The sequence below is a fragment of the Macrobrachium rosenbergii genome, chromosome 7 (assembly GCF_040412425.1).
Source record: "Macrobrachium rosenbergii isolate ZJJX-2024 chromosome 7, ASM4041242v1, whole genome shotgun sequence".
Taxonomy (NCBI): domain Eukaryota; kingdom Metazoa; phylum Arthropoda; class Malacostraca; order Decapoda; family Palaemonidae; genus Macrobrachium; species Macrobrachium rosenbergii.
Genome location: NC_089747.1, coordinates 51,419,395 through 51,440,694, shown reverse-complemented (window position 1 = coordinate 51,440,694; position 21,300 = coordinate 51,419,395).

Sequence of the window (21,300 nt, the reverse complement as noted above, 5' to 3'; positions counted from 1 at the left end):
TTAAAGTGAAATATCCTAAAAAAAAAAGCAATACATATAAAGATTGGTGCCTATCTGCTGGTCAGGATATTTACAGGATTAGTAGATCAGTAAATATTGGATATTTCTTTTTTATTGAAATTCTACCTCTGCGTGAAAAGGAAATATTAAGTATTCTTTTATGACCATTTGATAACTTTGTATTCTGAAATTATGACACGAGTCTTCACTGATGCTTTATATAAAAGTTAGTTTTATATTGTTATCGAAAACATGTTTTAGTAAAAACACGGGAAACTTTAACGTCTACTTAGTGATTTTGAAAAAAGAGTATAAATCAAGAAGAATCTTCGTGACTGACAAGCGATTTTTTCAAAGTTTTACTTAAATATACAAAATGCGAAAAAGTAAAATAACATTTCTTATTTACTGTAACTTTATCTTCAAGTTATTCAGGTAAATTCTAGTACCGTACTCCAGAAGAGAAAAACAAAATTATATATATAAATCTGCAAATTTAGGAAAAACATGAAAAACTAGCCTAAATATGTATTGATCATGTATCCATTTTAATGACACATTATTCTGCATAACAAATACATTCCTCGCATGCCAACTGTTTTTTATTACCTAACCATTTGCTATATTAGTTATAAACGTAATAAAGATTTCACTGAGATTATGATATCCTTTACTAAGCAAATTATAATTGTAACGTAGCATACTTTGATGTTTTGGTAGAAGTCACAATAATCTGCTTATGAGTTCTAGATGTAACAACTGAACTGACTTACTATTGTGCTTATATATTACAAGGTAAACAAAAGGACGCTCATTTAAATTTTAGCTTCAGGTTCACGTGTTTTTGTTCCATTATTGTAAAGCTGATGACAGTGATAATCACAATGAAAATAATTCCTGATGCAATTATAGTGAATAATGACCAATCGTATGATATCTTTCTTGCAGGTGAAAACCAGTGAGATTCCAACAAAAAATCTCTAGTAATCAGGATGTATTTTCCATTTTCCGTGAAAATGGCAGCTGTTATTTTCATCATACTTTTTCGTTTCCTGATAATGAAGGGATCTTGGAGCTCATTAATAAAGTCTGTCATTTAAGATCCTAGTCTTATAATGTTATCTTTATTTCAATCTTTTTGAATATAAATATATAGTTCATATTTTCCTTATACGAATATTCTCATCTCGCATAAAAGGTAGGAACCATCGCTAACAATAAAAATGCAAGTAGATTTAACAATCATATAAAACGAGGTAAAAAAGATATAAAAATGGGGGTGGGGGGAGGAGGACAGTCTCTCAGGGGAAAAGAAAACTGAATAACTGAGGGAAGCGAAGAACCACAATTATTCATCATGGAGCTTTGATGGCGTGTATGTAGCTGCAGGGGACGACCGCATCCATCCACAACGTTATGCCCATCACATTAGACTGATGCGAGTAATTACGGAAACAAAGACACCCCATTATCTTTATTCTGTTACCGCAAAATATATGGGCAGCAGTGAATAGTGAACTGAAGAAAAAACCGAAATGTCCTCGGTTTGAAAACAAGAAAAGAAATTAGAACCAGGTCATCCTGATGACGTCATTAAATATCCCCCTCACTAACAGGTTTACGCAATACCCTGAATGATGCCAACGCTAAAATGTATCTTTAATATTTCTGTTGCATTAGTGTCCATTTGATGATTTCTTTAATTATAAATTAGTGAGCGAATTACCGCCTCTCAGAACACGTGCAGAAGATACCAGTACTCTGTGGATATTTACATGAGCTCCTTTGAGAGATCTCTGTTTCTTGAAGATTAGATTGAGAGATAGAAAGAACCTTAGTTAACCAATACATTTACAGTACATATATGTATATATATATAATATATATATATATATATATATATATATATATATATAATATATAAATATATAATATATATATACACACACACACACACACACACACACACACAGATCTGGCGATGTTACGCCTAAGATTTATAGTCTTTCTCTCTCCCTTCTTTCTCAGAATAGGTCAAGAAAAGAAGTGAAGATGACGATATGCACGGAGCCGAACTCCATTAAAACAGCTACGGGGTACGGCTATGAAAGCAATACGCATAGTTACAGAAATAATTAAAGAGGATTACATACAGTATTTATACATTCTCGCGTGAATTGTTAGCAGCAATGTGAGAACAGGGACTGCAGATGATCAAGAAATAAACTTGGTGTGAAAAATGATAAAAGTAGGACACAGAATATCTATTTAGAACTCTTTAGAATCAATTTAGTTCTCAGGTCAATTTAAGTATATTGCGCAGCTAAGCATGCATAAGTATTCCATGTGGAGGTCATATTTTCAATTGCCTCTTATGTTAAAGAGAAAATTATATGCGAAGATTTATGGTACTGATAGCCTTCATTCCATGATATCTTAATTGGTGCATGAAGGCATCGGAACCTGATCTTCCAGTGCATGTTAAGTTAGTTGTTAACCTAAAATTTATTTAAATTTAAATTACACACTAGACGTTTGAGAGAGAGAGAGAGAGAGAGAGAGAGAGAGAGAAGAGAGAGAGAGAGAGAATGTGGGATTCAATGACATACAATAAATGAATCCCAAAAGAAAGAATCTGATCTTTCTTGTTCTATTTACTCTTATACAATAAACGAGGCTTCGCGCACGAACGTTTCAACAAAGATCGAAGAAATCTTTGGCAAAAGAGTGCAATCCAAACTAAGACCTCCCTCAGAGCTGAGGGGCTCTTGAAAAAGGCATAATATGCTAATGGTCCATAATCCAGGTGCTTACACTCTCCTTCTACGGTGTTGCTTCAAGACTGATTTTTTGCGTAACCTTTTCTGGCTTTTAGTCTTGCTAAAGAACTTCTCCATTCTTGGGAGATCAGTGATGACAGCACCGGCAAAAGACTCTTCGGAGAACAGACTGTCCGTAAACCGCATCACAGCCATGATCATTAGTGATACTACATGACTGCATACGATTTCGTTCAAAATCCACGAACTAGCAACATAACGTGCTACATATTTTTATCTTATTTGAATGCGAAAACACATTTATTTCATAAAACAAGACCAAAGTGTATTTCATAAGAGTAGAATCTATCATATATTCCAAAACTGCAAGAAAATATCACGCATAGTCAAACTTCAAAAAAAAGTCATGAAAATTTTCCAACACCTTTGTTCACTCATCGCCGATGCGTTCAACAAAAAATGTCTTCATCAAACCTTGGTTCAAATGTGAAATTAATAAAAAAAAGGGGGGGAGTTTTTATATATATTTCTTGCTTTGCAACGATAAAATTTTTAATAGTCCTATTTAATGATTTTTTTGCCTCATCGCTGAAAAAAAAAATAAATACGAAAGTATTAATGTAGCTACAACGCATCCACTGATATCATCGGGTATGGGGCCTGTGTGATGCAACCATTTAAGCGGCGGCAACATGAAATACCTGGAACACAGGTCTACAATGTTTTCAGACAATGAAATGACCTTGAATATAATTATTTTCCATTTGTTAAAGGAATATTTGAACTTTCATAAAAAATAAAATGATTATGTTATATTTCACAACCACTTTAAAAATTATGGTTTCGTAGCAAATATTTGCTTATGCAATTATGCTTTTGTTAAAGCCAAGTTTTTCTTCTTAGGCATGGGTGTGTTAGGTTTTGTTACTCGCTAAAAATGCATCACACTTAGCATTCACAGTTCTATATCAACAATTTCTACATATTCTTCCACTTCAAGTTACCTTATGAATGAGTTCATTATACACCAAAAACAAGCATGATTTTCAAGAAAATAATATTCTTAGTTAAACAGAGTGTTGCGTAGGGCTTGGCGTTAACACTAATAAATGTGTAGACTAATAACTATCGTCTTGATAAAATTTAAAGAATCATCACCTCTACTTTTCAAAACAACAGGTAATCTCCAAAACTTAGTCCTTTAGTAAACGGGATCATATCTCAGAAGCCTTAAATTATTTTAGTTAGGCCTATAAATCATGTTGTAACATACAAGAAGTTTAAACGTAGCATCAAACATCAAAATTCAAAGAAAATGTTTTTGTAAAAAAAAAAAAAAAAAAAAAAAAAAAAAAACAGAATAAATTCATGTCACAATGATTATGTATTAGATCAATGCTTAAAAGAGATCATGCTCATGTATATACCCACAAGGAAAATGGTGTTACCTTTGAATTCGCAAACTCATCGACATGTGCGACATTGGAAATAAAAAAAAAAGGAATTATACACTACTTGGCAACGGTAACACTTAATCAGATTGTGGACGACACAAATAGAATTATGCTCATTACTACTGGGTATGGCTTTAGATGGCTGACATTCGAGGCTAAAAAATGGTTATACTTCTAAAGAGGGTTATCTTTTCGAGGTAATGATTATTTAAGTGCTTTCAAGTAATATTCCGCCTGTTTGGCTCGTTTGCCATGAAGATTTTGGCGATCTTCCAAACTTCTAATTTTATGCCACCTATTGAACAAATTTGGATCTTACCGAGTCCGATCGTTTTGAGGTTCAGCACATCACTGGAAAGATGTAAATTCCAGTTGTAAAATCAAAGGAATTGATATAAAATAGTTATGACGACTTTATATAAAACATATCTAAATGCTAAGTTATTATCTACAAGAGTTACTCATCATACATGTATGAAACTAATACTAAGTATAGGAATATAATACTTAAAGGAATCTGTAAACACGGAAAGAATAACGTATTTAATAAATGATTCTGATGACCACCCTCATACCATTCTACTCGATATTTCTGCATCCAGCCCACTGTAACTGTCTGTTGTTACTCCACATTTAATAATTATTATATATATATATATATATATATATATATATATATATATATATATATATATATATATATATATATTATTATGATTAGCAAGAATTCGCTAGCAAATTGCCTCCCCCTCCTTTGTTGTTGTTGGTTGTTCTGTCGTGTTTCATTTACTGCCAGCCGGCCGATCGATAGACCATCTGTCTATCGACTTAAAAACAGGGTTTAAAAGATTAAAAGGCGCTCCCATTTTTGATAAAGATCTTTCCTTCGAGGCAAAAGTAATCTGGCTTAGGCGTTTTCTCCTACAGGCCAAAACCTCCCCTGCGGGCAGCAGGTGCAATGAGTCAAAGCATCTGTGTTGGGCGCACCCCTGTCCCATAGGAGGGGATAAAGGCAAAAGCCCACGAGGTCTCGACACACGCTGGCTGGAAGATATGGAGTGAACTTGTGAAGACGTCCTCAACACCTGGCGCCATCGATGCCCTTTGCATCCTAACCACGTGGCCCTTTCAAAGTATACTTCTCCTCGTGCCCTTCGACCGTATTCCTCGAGCCCACACGCCATTGCTTGAGTGTCGAGGAGTCCCCATCGCCTTGCCCCTTTACGGAAGCCCTTGCATCTCACCACGTGGAAGAAACTCGTCCTCGAAATCGCAAGTCATCCACGGACCGCCTTCTACACGCCCTCGGAAAATCTGCTAAGGTAAAGTGCCCTGGAAGAGCCCCATTTCAGTCACGCTTTTGTCTCGTAATATTTTCTTAAAGAGAAAGCCAGAAATCTCCCTTGTCTAATGTCCGTGCGCCTCTTGCATCGGCAGTATTAATTCTTTATTACTCCTTTGGCACCCTCAGTGCAGCTTCGAATTCATTATTCTTTTGTCCATTTTCATTACTGGCGTATAATGTGCATATCTCTCATTTCAGAGGGATCCTATTTCGTGGAAGCTTCTCGGACCGTGTCTGAATCCCCAGTTTCATTCAATCCCCGTAGGAATCTCCTTCAGGATAGTAATCTACTTGAGTTCCTCTTTCCGTACTGATATCATTTATGTAAATACACTCCTTTAAATTTGCCCACGTGTTTTACGTAATATTTCCCTCAGTAACAAGAGCCCTAAGCTCATATGAAATTCTCCTTTGTTTTCCTCTTTTTTTACGTTTTCCCGTACCCACAAAGTCAGAATCACAAGGCTAAATGACCGTAAATTGTTGCTACCTGTCTCACAGAGCATATTTCAAACTAAAACCACGGAAAAACGTAAAAATGGCGACCTGGCCATAGATCTCGTTTTGCAGTTGCAGTTCCCCTAGTGTTGCTTTATTGCATTTGCAACTTGCCAGATCAGCTATTAGCAAAGCTAAGCTGGGTACGAGACAATTACGAACCTTTTGTGTAAAACCAGCACACAGATCCAGAAAATTCCACGTAAGTAATGTGTTAATCTTAGCAAAACCTTTTTACAATCGTGACTGTTCTAGGAATTAGAAATAGGGACGCATGTAATCACTGAGAGAAAAGAACCGCCGTGTTAATGCATGCCTTTCAGGATAGGTAGTTAGGAAATAACCAGTGCTAACCATCCTTTGCTTCGAGGAATAAAAGAAATTCCTGTGTTAAAATCCTTGCCATATTTTTGCTTCGAGGAATAGTGCGAAATAAATTCCTCTGTGATAAATTTTACTTCACATTTCGAATTATCGAGCTGTTATTTAGGCGCGAATAAAATTCCCACGTGGGACACGACGAAGTCAGCTTGCATTGCTGAAATTCTCTCAGTGTAGTTAGAATTCGAGCTAGGTGTTAGGAAAGCGAAATTTAAACTCCGCTTATAGGGAAAATTACTAGGCCGTTGTACTGTTATCCTCTCAGACGACTGGGAAATTCTCCGGAATCCCAGACGGTATATAAACATACGGGTTCATTCACCCAGAATCTAAAAATACCTCCGGTGTTGGCCAAACGACCTGCACCCCCCCACCCCCGCCCATGCCCGCGTGTGTAGCATTTTTTTTTTCTCCCCCATTCATTTCCCAGCAAACATTTTTCTTTGGGTTTCCCGTTAGTAATTTCTAAGTCCTAAGGGACGAATCGTAATTCCAAGTCCTAAGTGACTCCTAAAATCCTACGTCGTACGTGGCGAGAATTTCTCCAAATTCCAGTCCTCAGAGACTCCTAAAATTCTACGTCGCACGTGGCGAGAATTTCTCCAAATTCCAGTCCTTAGAGACTCCTAAAATTCTACGTCGCACGTGGCGAGAATTCCTCCAAATTCCAGTCCTCAGAGACTCGTAAAATTCTACGTCGCACGTGGCGAGAATTCCTCCAAACTCCAGTCCTCAGGGACTCCTAAAATTTCGTCGCACGTGGCGAGAATTTCTCCAAATTCCAGTCCTCAGAGACTCATACAAAAATTCTACGTCGCACGTGGCGAGAATTTCTCATTCCTGCGGGAACCCAAAATTAAGTACTTTTGAGACATTATATAGTGTAGTTCACACACATCTAAGCCCTTACGGGACTGATCATTCTAGTTCGTTAGAACAACTCCTTAACTTCACGCTACAGCCGGCCAAGTCCGAGCGTGACAAAATCCAACTACGTCTTCCGAGACGCATATTAGAATTCGTTCGCCAAGAACAACCCCGTCTTTCCAAGACACATCCAATTTTAACAAAAAGTCTTCTCAGACATATCATATACCCATTATTTCAAGATGGCTAATACCAGAGCCCAACAAAACGAGGATTTCAAATTCTACATGTCCGCTGGGAAGGACATGGGACTATCGGGGCAAGATCTGAGAGCATGGGTTCAAGAGCGAGTGGACGATGCCAAGGCGGAGAGAGCAAGAGAACGTGAAGAGAGAGAGAGAGAAAGAATTGCCCAAGAGCAGGAGAAGGATAAAGAACGTGCAGAGAGAGAGAGGGAACGAATTGCCCAAGAACAACGAGAGGAGAGAGAACGAATCGCTCAAGAGCAGGAGAAGGATAAAGAACGTGCAGAGAGAGAGAGGGAACGAATTGCCCAAGAACAACGAGAGGAGAGAGACAGAATTGCCCAAGAACAACGAGAGGAGAGAGACAGAATCGCCCAAGAGAAAAGGGAGGAACGAGAATAAGAAGATCGAGAGCGACAGCGCGCCCACGAGCTCCAGATGCTAGAACGACAGCCCGCCACCCCCCCGCCCCCTGCCACGGGGATGAGTGCCCTCAGCCAAGCTCACTCGTTCATGCCAAAATGGACCGAGTCCGAACCCGAAGTATGGCTTGAAAGGGCCGAACGAGTCCTGGAGTGCTGCGATCTCTCCCCGCGGAACTCTCCTTTGTTCTCACTAAATTCCTGGGCGGAAAGGCCCTCGTTGCCTACCGCCCTTCCGCGACGATCGGGGGAAACTGGGAAGCCGTACGCCAAGCAGTTCTGAAGGCGTACGAGATTACCCCGAGCGGTGGAGAGACGTTGGAGAGAGCAGCCCAGAGAGGCAGGCCAGACTTGGTCCGATTGGGCGTACCATTGGAGCGGGCGTTGACAAAATGGCTCGATTCCGAAGGAGCCACTAACACCGCCGAGGTACTCGAGCGGTTTAAATTCGAGCATTTCCTGCGCTACGCCCCTCCTGCCCTCGCCACTCATATAGTGGAAAAAGCCCCACCAACACTCACCGAGTGTTGCCGAATAGCAGATATGTGGGAAACTCACCACCCTCAAGAAGGATCCATGGGGCGGAAAATAAATCCCCCGTCCCTCCTCGGAGGTTCAAATTCCCACAAAAATGGGAACTCGGGCAAGCCCCTAACTTGCCATTATTGCAAGAAAACGGGCATTCCTCCGAACAGTGCCGGAACAAGAAACCGGCTCCTCTCTCCCGGAAAACCGACAAATAACTCGCCTGCGCCCTCCACAGGGGCAGCGGAAAGACTTTAGCCAGACCTTTTGCACGGCGTGCAAGGTCTATGGCCATTCTTCCGCATGGGCGAAATGCCCACGCAATAATAAATAAATACTCCCACCGTCGCCTTGGCCGTCACAGATCCCCAGTCATTAGGCCCTCCCGCCCGAAGGGCCTGTATACGTGGCCCCTCCACGAGGTAGCGAGCCAGCGCGCCGAGTCACTGCTTTCGAGGACCGGGCGCACAAATCTCCCTCATCCGAAGGGACAGAGTTCCCTCACGGAGCTATCGTCAATAGACGAAAACTCGTCACGATCGAGGAATAAATCAATTTAAGATGATACTCCCTACGGTCCAATTGAGAGTCTCACGACCTCACCAATCCAAAATGTGCAATCTTGCAGTAGCAAGCCATCTCCCCGGAGGCTATGACGTCATCCTGGGACAGGACTTCCAGTCCCTGCCGAAATCACGACAATCTAGGGGTCCACATTCCCCGAATCATTCCGCGGACGCGAGTAATCCTCCCCGCTTCTCCTCAGCCAAGACTGGCGCCCCAGGGTACCAGAAGGACGTGCAGTCCCCACCAGTGCCACCTGAGTACGATGTACAGTGGCCCCTCGATCGGTTTCGATCCACTTCCAGTGCCCGGCCCTGCCTCAGTGCCAGTGCCAGGGCCCCAATCAGATCTCCCTTCAGGAGATGCCAAATTCCTGCGGTGCCACTTGCATGCCCGAGCAGGGCCAAGCTTCGTCCGTCCTGACCGACGAGCCCAAGAAACCTCTGATAGCGCCTGACTCTGCCCTAGTGCCAGCGCCAGAGCGCTACGCCGATCTCCATTCGCGGGATCCAACTCAGGACCCCTCTCTTCCCCGGCCTGGCACCGCTACCAGCGTCGGTCAGAGAGACGGTTCCTCCCGACCACCGCGGAAGCTCACCTGCAGGTGCGGCCTCGCAACCCGTGCCTGAGCTGGTCATCGTTACCTGCGAGCCGCTCACGCCACCCCCGACCGCCTCCTCTCTGCCTCAGCCCGTCGCCGATGCAATTGCAAGTCAGGATTCTGCCATATCTCACTTGGCCGATGAACTACAAGAGCCGCGACGGATCATGGTAGAACCCGCACGGGAACACTCCTGCGTCAGCTGTCGCATCAGCAGGCCCAGGTGGTACTCCGTGCCGCCCTCCGGTCGCGGGCTCTCCGCTTCCCCGGCCGAGGACGACTGTCCCATTAAGAAAGACTCGAGGCGAAATTACCACGGGCGTGGGACATTCCAGGTAATTTACAAAGAGCTCTAGAGCTCCCATGGCACCTGTGCCGCCATTTCATTTTTCGAAGGTCTTGGCACCCCTAATCCAGAAGGGGACGTCAGACCCTCCTCTATCTTCCTCCGTTCCTCAGGAACTTCTATCTCTTATCACCTTCTATTAATCTTCCTTAAATTATCCCCACAAGAGGCAATTAAAATACGGGATACCATTCCCCACACAATGTATAAATCATTAAGAATAACAGAGTGAGAAGTGGCACGCCTGCGCCCATACCTTGGCACGGCGCGCGTGTCAGCCCTCCTGAAGGAGTCGCGCCCTTGGGTGCACTTTCCTCGCCCTGGGACTGAAAGGATAGTCCGGGCCGTAATTTATAGGCGTAGGACAAGAAATTCCGCCTAACACAATAAAACCCTCCCTCTTTTTCCCTTAGTTCTTCTGCCAATATCATTTACTTTCTTTTAGTCATTTATTTATCTTTAATTTTAATGAATCATGAGTCATAAACTCTTGCCCTTGTGATTTAAATGCCCCTTTTGTAAGCTCTGAGGGACGTGTCCCGCCTTCATATCTTGGTCAAGTTTTCATTCGTAACGTCTTGCTAATTTTCCTTTTGTTATTATTATCCCTTTTCCCCTTCCATTCCTTCCAAGACTGCTGTTTGTCCTACCCCACATCTTTTGTCTGCTCGCCCGTCATAACATTGAGTAGGCAGTGGACGCATAAAATTAGCGTAGTTTAAGGTTAGCGAATTAAAACCTCGCGAATACTCTCGCCCGCATACGGCTGTCAAAATCCGTGTGGGCCGGCTAAACAAGCCACGTTAAAACGAAGATAAATTATCAATGAGAATATGTATAGTCATTACAGTATCGTAAAAGGGGATGTCATTTACAAAAATAAACGCTGTTTTTCATTTACACAGCCTCTTCAAGGCAGATTGTACTAACCGCATGCTTTTTATCTAAAATTAAGTAACCGTGTATTTTAATTCTTGAACAATAACCATTTCTTTTCATTTGTTGGCCATAGCCTCATATACGTGGTCCTATAATCTTAATTAATTCACAATTGTTCGAGTCACTTTATAAAGTTACAGTGGGTAACCAAATCTAAAGTAATTATTCTTTTGCAAGTGTTTAAATCACTTTGCGTTCTGTTAACGAAAATTGTCCCAATGTGTTATTAAAAGTAATGTCTCAGCTTCATAAAACCTTAGGAGTAAAGTTCATTGCAAGGCAGAATGTAGAGTAACGTAAAGCATTTGCCGCTCATTCTTGAATATCGATGTACACACCCGAAGGAGGTATGTACATCATCTTGTAGCGGGGAGGTATTATGATTAGCAAGAATTCGCCAGCAAATTGCCTCCCCCTCCTTTGTTGTTGTTGGTTGTTCTGTCGTGTTTCATTGCCAGCCGGCCGATCGATAGACCATCTGTCTATCGACTTAAAAACAGGGGTTTAAAAGATTAAAAGGCGCTCCCATTTTTGATAAAGATCTTTCCTTCGAGGCAAAAGTAATCTGGCTTAGGCGTTTCTCCTACAGGCCAAAACCTCCCCTGCGGGCAGCAGGTGCAATGAGTCAAAGCATCTGTGTTGGGCGCACCTGTCCCCATAGGAGGGATAAAGGCAAAAGCCCACGAGGTCTCGACACCACACGCGGGCTGGAAGATATGGAGTGAACTTGTGAAGACGTCCTCAACACCTGGCGCCATCGATGCCCTTGCATCCCTAACCACGTGGCCCTTTCAAAGTATACTTCTCCTCGTGCCCTTCGACCGTATTCTCGAGCCCACACGCCATTGCTTGGAGTGTCGAGGAGTCCCCATCGCCTTGCCCCTTTACGGAAGCCCTTGCATCTCACCACGTGGAAGAAACTCGTCCTCGAAATCGCAAGTCATCCACGGACCGCCTTCTACACGCCCTCGGAAAATCTGCTAGGTAAAGTGCCCTGGAAGAGCCCCATTTCAGTCACGCTTTTGTCTCGTAATATTTTCTTAAAGAGAAAGCCAGAAATCTCCTTGTCTAATGTCCGTGCGCCTCTTGCATCGGCAGTATTAATTCTTTATTACTCCTTTGGCACCCTCAGTGCAGCTTCGAATTCATTATTCTTTTGTCCATTTTCATTACTGGCGTATAATGTGCATATCTCTCATTTCAGAGGATCCTATTTCGTGGAAGCTTCTCGGACCGTGTCTGGAATCCCCAGTTTCATTCAATCCCGTAGGAATCTCCTTCAGGATAGTAATCTACTTGAGTTCCTCTTTCCCGTACTGATATCATTTATGTAAATACACTCCTTTAAATTTGCCCACGTGTTTTCGTAATATTTCCCTCAGTAACAAGAGCCCTAAGCTCATATGAAATTCTCCTTTGTTTTCCTCTTTTTTACGTTTTCCCGTACCCACAAAGTCAGAATCACAAGGCTAAATGACCGTAAATTGTTGCTACCTGTCTCACAGAATATATTTCAAACTAAAACCACGGAAAAACGTAAAAATATATATATATATATATATATATATATATATATATATATATATATATATATATATATATATATATATATATATATATATATATATATTGTATATATACATATATATATATATATATATATATATATATATATATATATATATATATATATATATATATATATATATATATATATATATATATATACACACACATACACACACACACACACACACACACACACATATATATATATATATATATATATATATATATATATATATATATATATATATATATATATATATATATATATATATATATATATATATATACTGTATATATCCATTACTGAGAACTAGAAAAGGTAAGACCCTTCTAGGCGAATCCCTTCTAAGAGGAGAAGGCTTATTGTTTAACATATTATCCATAACAGTGTTTGATTTTATTCAACAAGGTTCGTAATGTTGTTAGAGATTAGTAAATACGGTTTCGTACTTTTTGTCATGTTAGCCCGCACAGTGGACGAGATTATCTTTCGTCTAATTGAAGGTATTCAAAATTTTTTAAAATTCGTGCGAAAATCATTATTCCTTAATTACACGGCTTCGTATATATCCAAGGATACCCTTATGACGAAAATAGAATAACATTTTCGGGGGGTTACAAATACTGGTAATCGATGTAATTTCACATACTTTCATTTTATAGCACTAATGGATCGTTGTGATGAAGTTATATGTAGTAAGTAATAGAATTATACGTAATATGCAGTGCATAATAACATCTCTACATAAATTGCAGCGTAGCCAATTACTTTACAGACTTGAAATTATCACTTTAATTTGTTTGTATAAGACTTAAAACTGAACAGGTAATAATCTTAATAATAATTTGGAAAAATTATAATGAAAATAAACGTTCATTCTAAGTGAGGGTCATGTATATAAAAAACCTAGTATATACTAAAATAAATAATAATAAACCGAATCAAATGCTGAGCTAGCAAGAGAATTAATTTAGTTAAATATAAATGGTAATATTATCATATCATGTGTCATTTGTATGCCTGCCTGTTAGTTGTTCTGTTGTTTAATCTTTCGTCTTTCGGTTAACTTGAATAAAAACGTTTCTTCTGGAGAGAAAAAACAAGAAAAAGACCCAAATTTGGAGTAAAGCAAACGCGAAAACAAAAGCATGCAGTAAATTCCAAATCAGAGGAAAAACTCACGGATATATATTATGACAGCTGGTGCTCTCTTCCCAAGCTCCACTGAAGTGTGACCTGAAACGAAAATGAACTTCAGAAACAGTGATTCGTAATTAAAAGTTGTTCCTCTCGTGACGAGTTTTTCAGATTCATTTAGTATCTGAAATGTCGAAGGGTATTGAGAGATTTTTCTTCTATCTAACACAAAGATGATGTCGGAAACATTACATATAACACTTTATAAATATCTTAATTTCTATGAACCTGAATATTCATAAGAGAAAGAATGGGTGAACAATACATGTTTTTTTTTTCAACATTTCTTGGAAACGTTTCAGTCAGTGAAAAACAAGTTGTTTATTGTGTACATTTCCAGTCATCATATATGCCTCTATCGTCAAAGTGAAGCATGAGCAGAATTTGTATGCATTGGCGTGACTGGTATTGTATATGGGAAGAAGGTATGCCGGGACGCAATGTCTTTTAAATACTTCTGTCTATGATGGAAAAATGACTAGAAAAGAAATGCCCCAGCCTCCTTCACAGTAAAGGGACGGTGCAAGTAAGCGTACGAGAAAATAAGACGAGGAACGAACACTAAATGGCAAATCTTCATAGAAAACAAGGTGATAACTGGAAAGACTCAAAAGAAGATAATGAAGTATGGATTTGTTTGGAGAATCAGAAACATTAAGTTATGGTAAATGAAAACAAAAGTAGGGTCGTCAGTGGAAATGGAAGCAAATAATTCACGGAAGGTTAACCCTATGCTTCAGAAGGAGGCTCACCCAGTACGAGCAGAAGTTCCTATAATGTTTTTCTGTAAACCTGTATATACATGCACAATATCAAAGATATACAAAGCCAGGTTTTTTGGAGGAATACCCTAATACCCACCACTTTTAAACTCAATACAATACTCATTTCCTTCCCACCAAGTAAAGGAAATGAGTCAATTCCGTCACCGGAAATACAGCAATAATAGCCCACCACTGAATAGTTAAAATTTAACAGCCTAAGGCATGACGTACTTTGATTAAAATAAATAAATATGTAACTAATGGTAAAATACTGGGTATTTTGAAACCATTCGTTTATTTGTGGCTCTTTCGTTCAGTCATTCTGATCGGAATGAGTTTTGATCGGTAAACAAATCTGGTTCACTGGTATACGAAATAATAACATTAAAAGTCCAGAAATCAAATTCAAAGCGGCTCCTTTGCACGGACAGAGAAACACGCTCACACACAGAAACACACGCACATACACAAACACACACACATACACACACACTCACACACACATATATATATGTGTGTGTTTATATATATAAACATGTGCTTACGAGAGCATGATAGAGAATTAAATAAGTAGATCTGATGTAAACACAAATAAATACTGCACATCTTTCTCTCTCTCTCTCTCTCTCTCTCTCTCTCTCTCTCTTTATCCTAAACCCACTCTTTATCCTACACCCACCCGAAAATATGCGTTAATGGAGTCGGTTTTATCAGCGATCAAGCTTGTAATATGAAAATTAGCTCTGCATCCTTGATAGTGGCTATTAAAAACTCAGTAAAATATTAACTGCATTGCAGCCAAACCAATACTGATGATAATAAACGATATTTTTATTGCTATTTGCTGTTTATATTAATTCGACCATTCACGTCAGGTAAACTGAAATGCACTCAAACATACTCATATATATATATATATATATATATATATATATATATATATATATATATATATATATATATATATATATATATATATATATATATATATATATATATATATATATATATATATAATTTATATATATATATATATATATATATATATATATATATATATATATACATACATATATACATACCTATATATATATATATATATGTTATATATACATATACATGCAATAATTTATGTATATGTATACTGTATATACATATATATATGCATATATATAATATACGTAGGTATGTATGCATGTATGTATATGTATGTGTATATTTGTATATATATGTATAACATATACAGTATATATATATATATATATATATATATATATATATATATATATATATATATATATGTGTGTGTGTGTGTGTGTATATATATATATATATATACTGTATATATATGGCTATGTTTGAGTGTATTTTCAATTTACCTGACATGAATGATCGAGTTATTAGCAACAGTAAATAGCGATAAAATAGTAGTACATTAGCTTCAGTATCGGTTTGGCTGCAGTACAGTTAATACTTTACTGAGTTTTTTAATATCCATCATCAAGGATGCAGAGCTAATCTTCATATTACAAGTTTGATCGTTGGATAAAACCGACCCCATATAAAAAGAATTTTTTGTATACATAATTATTAAGTATCGTTTTGTAGCTGTGGTAGAATATTCATTTCATACTTTCTATGTTATGCCTAAAGTTTTCGACCCTAAAAGTGGTTCATCCCTTTAATCCCTAGACCAATCACAGCTCAGGTCTACTTTTCCATCCGCATGTAGAGACTAAATTATTGTAAATCCAAATTGTAAACCAGTAGTCACTTGAAAATGCCACAGAGTGGAGAAACAGCTGTCGTGACAGAAAACAATAAATGGAACAAAGAAGTTTGTGTGTTCTTCACCGAAGATTGGTGCCTGAGAATCAGAAAAAACTCGGAGGATATGAAGATTCCGGCAAAAAACTGATGCAACAAAAGCAATTGCTTTCAATGAAAATTGTACATATATGTATATACAGTACAAACATACTTTCCTTTTCGAAATTCTTTGAATCCAATGCTATGAGGAAAAATACTTCCTCCTCGATTTCTCAAGCCAAAAGATGTATCATGTGCCTAATCAAAGAGAAATGAAATTACCATTCACCTTTTAGAAGTGTTCAATAACCTAGAGAACGTGATGATAAATTAGTTTTTTCTTTTCCGTGTAAATTTTTAATATATGTTGATGAAAAAAGAATTTTAATATGTGCTGATAAAAAATTTAACCTTAGTTATGACTGCCAAGCCGAATGCGAAATTTTGAGGTTTTATTTAATACATGACTTACTAAAATAATGAATGACATTCCTGACATGACTAGGCCTAAAAAAGAAAATATTCCAAACTTAAAAACAATTTAATATTATTTTACAAACCAGAAATCAGACAAAAATTAATGACAATAACTCCATGATTAAATATACTGTAGTATAATTCTAGTACATCAATGGGAATGGTGCCATATATTACCAAAGACATGGAACATTCCGGGTACAATACAATCATGAGAAGCTTTTGTAAGTTTTATTTTGTGCTCAAGCAAACCCTACATGGCTTGGTTCAGTAAGACACGAAGACCAGTCTGCAAATCTCACGCTGTAAGACACCAGCAACAATCTAAGTGCATTAAATATGACCTTTGCCCAGTCTATGACAGAAGGCACATAATTAAGAGCACTTAAAATGTTTGTAAGAATGACGTTGAGATGTAAGTTAATGTCTACCGATTACTATGTGTAGCTTTCTTCCTAAAAATACATGTACATCTACGTATATAAGTGGAACGACTACATGCAAAACAAACAAAAGAAAAGTACAAAATAAACAATTGTTGTACCGAGCAATACGTCATCCAAAATCCCAAACCATCTAAAATCGTTGTCGGTTTTTTTTTAACAAAGTGATACCATGAAAGTGAAAATTAACGCGCATTGTGAACAAATAATAATGTTAACCACTAAACGGAAACGTTTCAAAACACCCCATTCCTTTATGTTCTTATTTACTTCTTGCTCTATCCCACATCTGCTGTGAACCAGTAAATGGGGAGCGACCCAAGGAACTACCAAACTTAGGCCGTGTACTGTAATGTCCAGCCAAGACGCCTAGTTCGGCAGATTGTATCTTCCACAAGTGTTAAGGATGTTAGGAGAAGGCATACAGTATATACGTATATGTATATGTATATATATATATATATATATATATATATATATATATATATATATATATATATATATATATACATAAAAATATATATATATATATATATATATATATATATAATTAATAGAATTACATAATGTATTATACTTCCTAATTTTTATTCAGTATGTGAAGCATGAAGATGCTATTTCAATTCTGAAAAAAAAATATTTTGGCGATATAAATATCTAGGTGGCAAAAATTCCACGCATTGCTGTTCAGTGAAAACACGTCAATTTTATACTTTTCTTCTTCATTTTTTTTTGTAACTGACATGCAGAAACTTTGATCTGTGGTGGGTTCCAGAGAAAGTTACGCGCTAAGGGTTTTCGACCTTCAGAAATCTCGACAAATTCACATTTACTCACCCTCAGGTGGGTGTCGACGGGAGGCACGTACGGCGAAAATATGGGTTATACCATTTGTAAACACTGGCTTGTATTAATTTCTGTTTATTTGGTAACATAAACTACGAACGTAACACACACACACACACACATACATATATATATATATATATATATATATATATATATATATATATATATATATATATATATATATATATATATATATATATATATATATATATATATATATATATGAATATAAGAAGGCCCATATATATATGTATATATATACATATACACACACACACACACACATATATATATATATATATATATATATATATATATATTTATATATATATTATTATCATAAATCAATATATATTTGTTTGTTAATATACTTATTTAAAGGGAAGCATAGTATATTAAAATTATCAGAACATTTATACACAGAACCTATAAAATCGTTGAAATTTATTTGCATAATCAACATTCAGAGACTTTTGTATAGCAATATTTTTTTATGAAAATCCTTGTAAATTATAACAGGCGATAATATCAGATGCTAAAGGGAAAAAATCTTTAAAGGAAAATAAATCGTTCCTCTCATTACCACACTTGAACAACAGTACGGTCCATTTCATACATTATTTAATAAATTCATATAGCAGATTTCACCGTAGCAAAACCCCATTTACGTCGCAATACTTTTGAGAGGGCTAAAGATTCTCTGTGTGACATGGGAAAAGCGTAATTATAGGTTTTAATCAAAAGAGATATTCACCATTACCTGTAAACGTTTGCAACTAAATGATAATGAAATAGCCAATAGCAAATCGATAAAAAATATTTTATAAAGAGTGGACTGAAAAGAAATCCAAACCAGTCTACTGTTTTCTCCAGATTAAGACTATTTACCATACTCAGGCATAATTATTAACCACACTATTTCACTAAATGGACGTTGAAAGCAACAAATATTTTCATTATTGAGATGCCAATATATGCGCATTACCATCTTCAATATTTTGGTTTTGACACTATACATTCTAATGGTACACAGTTATTCCAAACGAAAAAAAAAATCTGCATTACAAGCAGTTATTTTGTTATGCATATTTTAGTTCTATTTGCCTTTTTATTTTACACTTCGAATTTGGCTGTTACCATTCGTCTATTCTGAAATGGGAACTGGATAAAAACAAAAAAAAATTAAATATTCGTTCGGCTATTCTGTGACTCTCTATTTACAGGATTATTATCCATTTCTCCACCGCTGAAACAGAACAGGCAAAAAATTTTTTTGAAAAATAAAAGTCGTGCTTTTTATCAGAATTCTTTCCAGTCAGCGGAACGACACTAATTCCAGTCAGGACGATCTTACCAAATCCAGCGCATTTTTCTTCTGATGTTTACTGTAATTTGCACTGGCAATCTGTCCCAGCAGAAAAAAAAAAAGAGTGCATGGATCACTTTTCCATTGAGACTCGCACTGATCACGGGTTGCCTCTCTACGCTAAAATCTGCTTAATTGCTTGCAAATTATGCTGGCGATTTTCTCAAAAGGTTAAGTCAGATGTGCCAAGCAAAATGCACAAATATTTGGTCGATATATTACGACCTATAAGTTTTGCACATCGGGGCTCGACGGGCTCATGATAAGCTGTCTGTATTTGAAAATGAAATGGATATGTTAGGGCAAAGCGCTGTTTAATGATCATATTATACATATACATACATATACTTACACACGCACACATGATATATATATATATATATATATATACACGCACACATATATATATATATATATATATATATGTGTGTGTGTGTGTGTGTGTGTGTATCATCCCAATACTCTATCACTGGAATAACATATAGAAATCCAATAATAACACGCTACAAAATTTAAAAGATACTGAAGATAAATGTATTTTACATAAATGAAAAGCATTCTTTCACTGTTCCGTCAAACACATTGACGGAAATACAATGTATATATATATATATATATATATATATATATATATATATATATATATATATATATATATATATATATATATATATATACACATGAATATTTATACAAACATTAAGCTACAAACCCCGTTGAATATCCAATTCGCTCTACATCGGAAATAATACCGAGGGGGAATTGTAACTGAACAAGTGGTTCATTACCTGAAGGACTCGATCCACCGAGTACCGAGCACCACGACTTTCAGTGACGCCTTAGACCACTGGACTGACAAATAGTCTACTGTAAGGTGTCACTGAAAGTCGCTGTGCCTTGCTGCTCGGTGGATAGAGTCCGCCAGGCGACAAATCACTCATCAGTTGTAATTCCCCTCCAGTAATATTTCCAAGGTAGAGTGAATTGGATTTTAAATGACATTTGTTATAATTATTTATATATATATATATATATATATATATATATATATATATATATATATATATATATATATATATATATATATATATAGATATAGATAGATAGATAGATATATATAATATAGATATGATAGATATAATATATATGTATAAATATATAATATATATATGTATGCATATTCTGACTTGCCCGATACTTATTATTATTATTATTATTATTATTATTATTATTATTATTATTATTATTATTATTATTATTATTAAGGATGTTTGAAATAGCATTAGCCCCTTCATAGAACTAAAATAAATGTCACAAAATCTAATGTAAGGTACTAAAAATAAATTTGATATTGACAATTCCCAGGAAATACCGACAAAATACATTTATAGGACATAGTAAGAACAATTAGGAACGTTTCTCAGGTATTTTTATCTTACCTGAGTAGCCAACTATGCACTTGAAATGATACGCTGATTTTACCATTTCAATAAAGTGATGCTATATGATACTTCGCTCAGTCAACAATAACCCTTCTTGCTCTCTATGGAAGTATTATGTTACTTAACATCCATGGCAAAGAAGCATATGTGTTTTGATGTACATTATGCCATTAAATATGTGTTTAGATTTAAATGTGACCTTTAATTGAGATACACTACTTTTTAATTGAAACCTGAGTAGACTCATTTTCTCCGTCACTTTTTTTTCAGTGTCGGTCTTAACGTAATTATCACGCGTCCTAATAGCATATTTTCAGTTTATAGCTGACTACTCATATAAGATAAAAATACCTGAGAAACGTCCCTAATTGTTCTTACTATGTCCTATGAATGTATTTTGTCAGTGTTTCCTGGGA